The 9,619-nt window shown below is 41.4% G+C and overlaps 1 non-coding gene across 1 annotated transcript; it reads right to left on the reverse strand.

Moving 5' to 3' along the window:
- Positions 1-584: 584 nt before the first annotated feature.
- Positions 585-656, reverse strand: TRNAD-GUC. Its single transcript has one exon. It is a non-coding gene; the product is annotated as a tRNA-Asp (tRNA).
- Positions 657-9,619: the final 8,963 nt, after the last annotated feature.

The following is a 9,619-nucleotide window of genomic DNA, read 5'->3' on the forward strand; positions in this document are numbered from 1 at the left end:
GCGATCATGTTCTCTCTTTCGATTTCATTCTTTTCTTTGGGTTTGCTTCATCTTAGATCTATTATCGAGATAGATCACTTAGCATGATCTTGTAGTCATGGTGGCTAGAGATTCATGGCGGAACTACCAAAGGGGGTTCAACTTGCTTCAGGGTATTTCGTTCAAAGGGGGGCATGACTGGCCATTCCCACTGAGTAGGTGGAGTATCGAGGGATCGGATTGGAGATTTTGAGTTTAAAGATGCTTTTGATTGAGATGCATAATTTATTTGCTCGTTAACTTGAACTACAACTAGATGACGATAGGCCTAGTCATGTCTTTGGTTTTGCTATGATTAAGCCTATGTTCATGGATGAGATCAACCTTTACACATCACTCATATCTGTCAAAGGTTTACCCTTTATATGCAATCAATGCTTCATGTTAGGATAGATCCGTTAGATTAGATGGAAAACCTTTGGTAGTTCTTTGTCGATCCACGGATTGATAAACCTTGGGGGAATACTCTAAGGGAAAAGCTACACGAACCGTGCGCTTACGGTATACAAATCGGGGCGCTAAGGAGCGTCAACAAGCTTTTCTGGCGCCGTTGCCGGGGATCGAACCCGGGTCGCCCGCGTGACAGGCGGGAATACTCACCACTATACTACAACGAATCTATTAGCGATCATGTTCTCTCTTTCGATTTCGTTCTTTTCTTTGGGTTTGCTTCATCTTAGATCTATTATCGAGATAGATCACTTAGCATGATCTTGTAGTCATGGTGGCTAGAGGTTCATGGCCGAACTACCAAAGGGGGCTCGACTTGCTTCAGGGTATTTCGTTCAAAGGGGGGGCGTCGTGACAGGCCGTTCCCACTAAGTAGGTGGAGTATCGAGGGATCGGATTGGAGATTTTGAGTTTAAAGATGCTTTTGATTGAGATGCATGATTTATTTGCTCGTTAGCTTGAACTACAACTAGATGACGATAGGCCTAGTCATGTCTTTGGTTTTGCTATGATTAAGCCTATGTTCATGGATGAGATCAACCTTTACACATCACTCATATCTGTCAAAGGTTTACCCTTTATATGCAATCAATGCTTCATATTAGGATAGATCCGTTAGATTAGATGGAAAACCTTAGGTAGTTCTTTGTCGATCCACGGATTGATAAACCTTGGGGAATACTCTAAGGGAAAAGCTACACGAACCGTGCGCTTGCGGTATACAAATCGGGGCACTAAGGAGCGTCAACAAGCTTTTCTGGCGCTGTTGCCGGGGATCGGCAACACGAACCCTAGGGCGATCTATCTAGTTTTTGGACTAACCCTAACTTTATTATTGCATGTACCCTTGTTTTCTTGTTCGTGTCCTTGAAAGCAGGTGGAAAAAGTTAGACACCAAACTTGGACTTCGAGAAGTCCATAATCCACCTCGACAAATTTCAAAAATCGGCAACAAGATGATCGAGGAGCCTCGACATGGAACATCGACAACGTCCACATTGACATGATGGCAACAACATCAAGATTCACTCTTTAGTGGTAGGTGCTAACTTTTGTTAGTGGCCCAGCATCCGCTATAGAGTCCCCACTCTACAAAAGCAAAAGAAGATAAATAAGGTACGCCGCCGTGTCAATTAATTTTAAAGACTGATGTTTTTGGGAAGAATTGTTTGTTCAAGCAATAGGTATGAAGCATGCCCGCGAAGAAAATCATGTGATCATCATCATCTATGAAGTGTTACTGTTGTGATGAGTTTTTCGTCCAAGATCAGAGAAGTACCATGAGAAAATAATAGATTATTTTGAAGCTCCATCAAGTTTTCTTTCCAACGGATCAAGAACCATCAGCTTTGGAGATCGGTGTGAAGAGTTATGGTAAAATCTTTCAACGCTGCGCGTTCTGAAATCCCTCTGGACAGATTGCAGCGCCGTAATAAAACGAGCATAACTTCTTTATCCGTAGTGTAATTGGGGTGAATAACCACTTGTTGGAAAGATAATTTGATGAACCTTGCAATGGAGGAGAAGTTTGGTACATGTTCTGCACTGGATGAAGGGGAATTCAATGAGGACAGAGGCAGTAGCAACCGACGAAGAAGGTGATGATGATGTCAAAGGATGATTGGAAGGCTGTGTACGCAAAAGATGATGATTTGAAGTTAACCAAAGCTGGAGGAAACAAAATTAGAAGAACCACAACACCACCTATCTTCTCCAGTGAGATGCTCGATATACTTCTAATCGAGTGGTGCTATCAAGGAAGGAAACCATTCGGATCATCAACACGAAGCACAGGAGCATCTTCCAATCCCGACACCATGGGTAAAGCAAGAACAATGGAGAAGACACATCATTGAAGCCGTGATATTTGCTGGTGAATCAATGGTGATGACCTTGAAGCCTAGGGACGCACGACACTACGCTCCAAAGACCACATGATCAAGATCATTGACATCTTCGGATGAATTCACATGAAGATATTGTTCTCATCAATGTCCAGCTCGACCTCAGAAGCAAATAGCGGTATATTTTTGGATATTCAAAAGCCCCATGAAGTTCCGGTTCCAATGAATTAAGAATGAAGCCAATCGAAGTTTCCTACAAGAAGTTATGGCCAAAACATCGAAGGTCGTGCACTCTGGAATTTTCTGGACAGCACGCAGCGCTAAAGTAAAACGGTGATAACTCTCACCTTTGGACTCCGTCTAAAGAGAATGACCACTTGTTGGAAAGGTAATTTCATAAACTTTTCAATAGATGTATATTTTGGTATATGTTCTGTTGAGTATACAGGAGAGATTCCGCAAAGAAGAGGCAGGAGCAACGCGATGAGAACAAGGTAGAGAAGATGACGATAACAACAATGAAGGGGAGCTTGGGCGATGCTTTCATCAAGCGTTCATGATAGAGGCTTGGAGCAGAGGAAGAACCCCAATGACATTGGCGAATGAAGACACAAGCGGTCGACTTTCGACAAATGAAGATGTTGCAAGCAAACCACGATGGATTACAAGAGGCGACATCAAGCTGTATGGACACTTCGGATTCTCGCACGAAGGACCATGGCTTCACATCAATGAGAAGGTATGTAAGAAAGTCGAGCTCTATGACTTTAAATGAAGCGCTTTGCGGGAGGCAACCCGATCTTTTATTTTAAATATATTAATATGACCGTCTACATTGCACTCTTTAATCAGAATATCAAGTAACATTGTACCATTGCTCTAACAAAAACCACAACTTCATGTTGTTCATTCTAAATGTTATTGAGGGATCATTTTGTTATTTGATCTTGGGAAACTTGTAGACCTTTTTGTGTGCCTATTAGCGTTTTGAGTCTTTTTCTTTGTGTCTTTTTAGAGAGATTTATGAAGCATTGCACCACCCTTTATTTCTAAACTTGTGGCTAGTTAACTTAGGCTAACTTTTTGTTTTGTTTTAGACCACCTCATCATGTCATATCATTTTGTTCACCCACCCCGTGTTGCATTGCATACCATGTTGTTCGTCTCACTCTTGCATTGCATTGCATGTTGCATTTAAAAAAAACCTTTTTCTAAAAACATTGACTAGACACGCTTTTGAGATGCTAAAACCCTTAGGAAAACCACTCATAGAGCAATCCCAAAACCATAGGGTATGTTTTTCATTCAGAAAAAAATCTAACTTTTGTTTCTCTCTAGTTTTTTGAAACCACCTTAGATAGAATTTCTATACCCAACACTCTCTCTCTTCAAAATTTTTGTTTTAAGCCAAAAATATAGGAAACCCATAAACCTACTTCTAAAACCTTGTTAGCTTGGTTGCTTGATCCTTTTTCGATAAATAACCTTTTCATTGACAAAAGCCTCACTTCTTATGAAGTGTCGCGAAGGCTTTTTGTCACTCTTAGCAATTGTTTTTTAATAAACTAGTTGCGGAACAATATCGAAAGGTCCTTTCAACCTCGCTAACACTTGTTTTTGCAAACTTTGCATTTGCACTTTGCATCCATTCCATCGTTCATGCCCTCATTTTGCTAGCTTGGTCTCAATATTATTGGTGTATGCTTTCCTATCTATGTAATGCTAATCATGATAGCATTTACCTTTTGCTATCTTGTGTAAACATGATGTTTAGACAGGATTGAAGACCAACATCATTTAGTTACCAAGCTATGAGGTCGCATTTGGTTGGTTTATAAGCTTTGCAATGCGCTTTATTTTTTTTCTTGTGCTATGAAAGCCTATTGATCTTGGGATAGACATGGTATTTTGACCTTGGTTAAATAAGTCTTTTTGGCTATGGAGAAGTTCGGCAACCTAGTTGTAAACATGGTGTTTAGAACTAGGTGTAAACATTGTCTTTGTTTATATACCTTCCTCTCATTTGCATTTACACTAGCACACACGTACACTCACTAGGTTTTTATTCATTTTTCGCTAAGCTAGCTATACAATTTGAGATCTTAGGAATGATAGGTTTGTTGGCAATTGTCTCTACTCCCGACTGTCACCTTGGGGGTAGATTGTGCACTTGAATTGTTTTGCAGGCATGACAAAGCGTTCCCATTAATTCGTGATCAAAGAAGAAATCAAATTCGTCAACATCTCCAAAGTTCGAAAGCAAGCCCTGCTGTTTTCATCAGATTTTGCACATGGATAGAGATGTACAAGGAAGAAAAAGTTGATATTCAGAAGCTCCATGAAATTCCCGTTCCGACGCATCCAAGATCAATGAATTTGAAGACCCGTACAAGGAGATATGGCAAGAACATTGGACGTTGCGCGTTCTGAAATTCGTTGAGACAAATTGCAGCGCTGGGATGCAATGGACATAACTCTCTTGTTCGGAATCAGTTTTGGGTGAATGAGAACTCGTTGGAAAGGAAAATTCGTGCACTTCGCAATGGAGCAATGTTTTAGTACATGTTCTGTTCTGGAAATTGAAAGAAAAAATTCATGAAGATGAGGCAGCAATGGGACAACAAGGAATTGAAGGAGGCGACGACGATGTGAAGCAAGTATTGGGACCATGACTTAGTACAAGAAGAAGTTGAAGGAAATTGAGGCAACAAAGGTGAAGACACATTGAAGATGATATTCATACACATGAGGGAAGAACTTCAAGAATTGCAAGATGATCCATCTTCTCCTTCCACGCCTAGCATCATGCTATGCATGGGGGAGGATTTCGTGGACAGGGAAAAAAGATCTCATGGAGTAAGATAATCACGGTTGCCACAAGATGCTCATGATTCTTCTTCCATGCTTAGCACAATGCTTAAGTATGGGGGAGGCCGCGCTACACTTCATTACGAGCATCGAGAAGGACGGTAATTCTTCATCAACTCTCTCTTTTTCTAAATGCTTGTACATATATGCCTTCAACCATAGATGCAACCTTTGTATATATCTCTCAACCTATCACATGGCTTCTAGAAGGACAACCTAGTTTTGTTTTTATTTTCAATAAGTGTAGGATCACCATCACTTTGTGCTCACCACATTGATACATTTTGGCAATGCCTTATGATTATGGAAAAATGATGAAAGTTGCTGCTTTGTTTTACCTACGCTATGTTGTATATGACTTGACCATTTGCTCTCAACTAAATGGAATTAAAATGATTAAATACCGGCTCTTTTATTTGTGGAAGTTAAATGACTAAATTCTAAACCCACATATTATATATTGCTCTTTGATTTAAGTCTACCGATGACCTTACACCTTGTGTTGTTTAATTTGAAAACGTAATTCCTATGCTACCTACATTTGTGAATCTCTTGCAAAGTTCTACCTACCAAAGCCTATACATACATATTCTTTCATGATGAAACCTTTAGATTGCAAACTTATATTTTGATGAGTTGGATTAAGATTGATTTCTTTGGTATGAGACAAAGAAGCTGGTCATTCCATTTTTTTTGTGTAACCTTCTTTTTGCTAGCCTATTTATCCATGCATTGTGAGTTTCTACTTCGGGAATTTTACAAACCTCGCTGGATATCCACCCTAAACCAAAAATATCTTTTTGTGATTACCTCCTTGACCACAACCCAATTTGAGTATGGATTATCATTTCGACGGAATCAAAAGAATCAAGAGCACCATATAAAGAAAAGTTTTGGGAGACAAGGCTCTCCGGAAATTCAAGAGGTTCTACGAAGAAGAAGGTGAATTTGATATACTTACCCTAGCTAGTTGGTTGTCCCACTATTCATACTCGAGGACGAGCATTCGTTCAAGCATGGGGGGATGGCTGGGTAAGTATTCTATGCTATCAAAAGTTCTAAGGAGCAAAAAGAAAGAAAAAAAGGAAGAAAGAGAAAAATAGAAAAATGAAAAAAAGGAGAAAAGAAAAGAAAAATGAAAGAAAAAAAAAGAGAAGAATAAAATGCTGCTTAGCTCTTTTTGGCTTCATTAATTTTCCAAGTTACTTTGAAGAACTATTCCATACTCAAATCTTCCAACCATGTGCAATCCGATAACGAGAACTTCATTTGTGTCTCGGGAACATCCATTTGCCACTTGCACATGTCCACCTATCTAAATGTGTGTGTTTCATCTTTCTCCCTCTCCAACATTATTTTCCAATGGCCTTTTTGACTAATCTCAGTAAATCCAATAGATCTCTCTCTTAGTTTGACAATATTTCAGATATAATGTTTTGCTAGGATTGTTTTTACCTACCAAGCTCCACATAAACCTTCCATTTTACATATGAGTAGAATAGGTTGAAGACAATCTAATGTAGGCTTGACCGACTGGATGAGATGAGTATTTCCATGATCTTTTGCAAGAGAACCTCACTTATGTTTGATATGCATTCTTTTAAAAACTCTTCACGATGAAACAAAGTAAAGGTTTGAAGTTCTCTTAAGTTTGAGAGCATTGCATTTATCTATTATTGTGGTTTGTTCTTTAATTGCTAGTCTATCTTCCATAATGAAAAAGTAGCCGATCAAAACATGAACTTAAATGCTAAATACTTGAGAGAGCAATATGTTTTGTTATGTATGACTAAGTGCAGAGAGAACATTGAGGGGCAATGCTGATTTCTTTATAAGCAAAGCTCCTGGACTTACTCGAGGACGAGCAAGATTTAAGCATGGGGGGAATGTTGGCGCTCCTTAAGTACCCCTTTTATCTCTTGTTTATCCTTGATAATGGCATGAATTTAATATCAAAATCACTAACCGTCCTAACCCCGGCCTAATTATTGGTCATTTTCACACTTGCACATATATTTTGGAGGAACTTCGTTTCTGCAGGTTTTTGGCCTATTTTGGAGCATGAAATGACGAGGCCCGTGATCGAGCGCTAACACGGAGAAAGACGAAGGCCAAAGCCCAAAGGGAGGACCAAAGCCCAAGTTGATTCGAAGCCCATTTACGCACATCCATCCTCCAAGAGAGCCCAAAGGACCGAGCCCACGAAGATGAGATCAAGATACTTCGGGATTAAGCAAAGCAAATGAAGATTTAAGGAAGGATTCCCTATCCTATCCTTTCCTCGAAGATATCTCCAAGATAACAACGTCCAAAGGGGTGCAATCATGAAGGACAGAAACTCTAGAAGATGGGAGGAGTCTACACGCGAAAGATGAGACCGAGGCGAGCCCGAAAGGGGGTAGACCGGCCGGCCTAGGCCCATGGGGCCAACCAGCCTAGCCCATTTTTGAGGCGGTTCGGCCTCCCCTTCGACCGGTGGCTTCCGCGGCTTATAAATAGCTCGCACCTTATTCAACTCGAAGCATCCATCCACCCAGAACTCGACGAAAACCTAGGGCCAAGACCGGAGGGAGACGACGGCCGCCGCAAGTCTTCGAAGTTGTCTAGGAGATGGCTTAAGCCACCCCTAGCCGCCATGGCCTCCCTGCGTGGTTGTGTCATGGTGGAGTTCATGAGCTAGTTGGAGTCGTCAATGGTATGTACTCGGTGGTGACGATCCAAACGAATCTATTATGTGAGTAATGATAATCATGTCTTCCGAATCTATTAGCGATCATGTTCTCTCTTTCGATTTCGTTCTTTTCTTTGGATTTGCTTCATCTTAGATCTATTATCGAGATAGATCACTTAGCATGATCTTGTAGTCATGGTGGCTAGAGGTTCATGGCGGAACTACCAAAGGGGGTTCGACTTGCTTCAGGGTATTTCGTTCAAAGGGGGGGCGTCGTGACAGGCCGTTCCCACTGAGTAGGTGGAGTATTGAGGGATCGGATTGGAGATTTTGAGTTTAAAGATGCTTTTGATTGAGATGCATGATTTATTTGCTCGTTAGCTTGAACTACAACTAGATGACGATAGGCCTAGTCATGTCTTTGGTTTTGCTATGATTAAGCCTATGTTCATGGATGAGATCAACCTTTACACATCACTCATATCTGTCAAAGGTTTACCCTTTATATGCAATCAATGCTTCATGTTAGGATAGATCCGTTAGATTAGATGGAAAACCTTAGGTAGTTCTTTGTCGATCCACGGATTGATAAACCTTGGGGGAATACTCTAAGGGAAAAGCTACACGAACCGTGCGCTTGCGGTATACAAATCGGGGCGCTAAGGAGCGTCAACAGTGAGGTCGGCGCGGGCGGAGCGGCCTTGGAGGAGTGGGTCGACGGTGAGCTTGAGGCTCGCCGGCGTTCGGGTGAGCGGCGGAGGTGTTCCAGGGTCTGGGGTCGAGGAAACGGCGCGGTAGTGAGGGGAATAGGTCGAGGAGATCCTCCTGGTTCTGATGCATGCGAAAAAAATTGCAGTTGGGACTCTATCCGAGCTTGCCACGGTGACGAAGATGTGGCGGCCAGCGGTGGTCTCTGGGGCGTGTGGCAAGGAGAGGAGAGCTCCAGCGCTAAGGCAAGGGCGGTGGAGAAGGTCGGGCGCGACACGTGGGCGGCCAGCATAAGCAGGAGGTGGCCTCCCGGCCGTCCCCGAGCGACGGCGGCGCTGAACAGCGGTGGCGACAGGGAAAGCAGAGAAGCAGGCAGGAGGTGGAAGACGGCTGGACTTCTTTGTAATTTCAGAAAATTCTAGGGATCTTATTGTAAAACTAAAATAACTTCTAAACTAGGGCTCAAATGAAAAAGTACCCAACATGAAAGTTGTTCAATTTTTCAAGATCTACAACTTTGATGTTGTGCAAAAATTAATTTGACCAAAGGTTAAAGAGTTACTTTGAAAACATTAGAAGGATTTTGAATTCATAGGAATTTTGTCTTTTCCAAGGTAAATTCACCTTATATCAAGACTTAAAAGTAAAATCTTCTGCCAAGCAATGATTGCACTAAATTTTGCAAATAAACCCTCCACAAAAGCAATATTTGCTCTTACATTAAATCATAATTACACATTTGACTTTATAATTTTACAATAAGGTCCTTGATCAAGTAAAATAAGCATATGGTGCATAAAATGAATGCAATTCTATTGTGCAGACACCTAGGGTGTCACAGCTTTTTTCTGTAACTATTGATTGATTGGTGTGGGTGAGCCGTCAAGGTTGGGGGCTCGATCGAGAGAGCCGAGCCGTGAGCCGTGAGCAGTGAGCCGTGAGCGGTGGAATCTCTAGTCTTTGCCGTGTGCCGTTTGGCAGGCACACGGCAAACTGTTTTTCAAAATTTTGAAGATTCATTCAAATTGTTCCATTATTT

This window comes from Panicum virgatum, chromosome 4K, assembly GCF_016808335.1.
Source record: "Panicum virgatum strain AP13 chromosome 4K, P.virgatum_v5, whole genome shotgun sequence".
In the NCBI taxonomy this organism is placed as follows: domain Eukaryota; kingdom Viridiplantae; phylum Streptophyta; class Magnoliopsida; order Poales; family Poaceae; genus Panicum; species Panicum virgatum.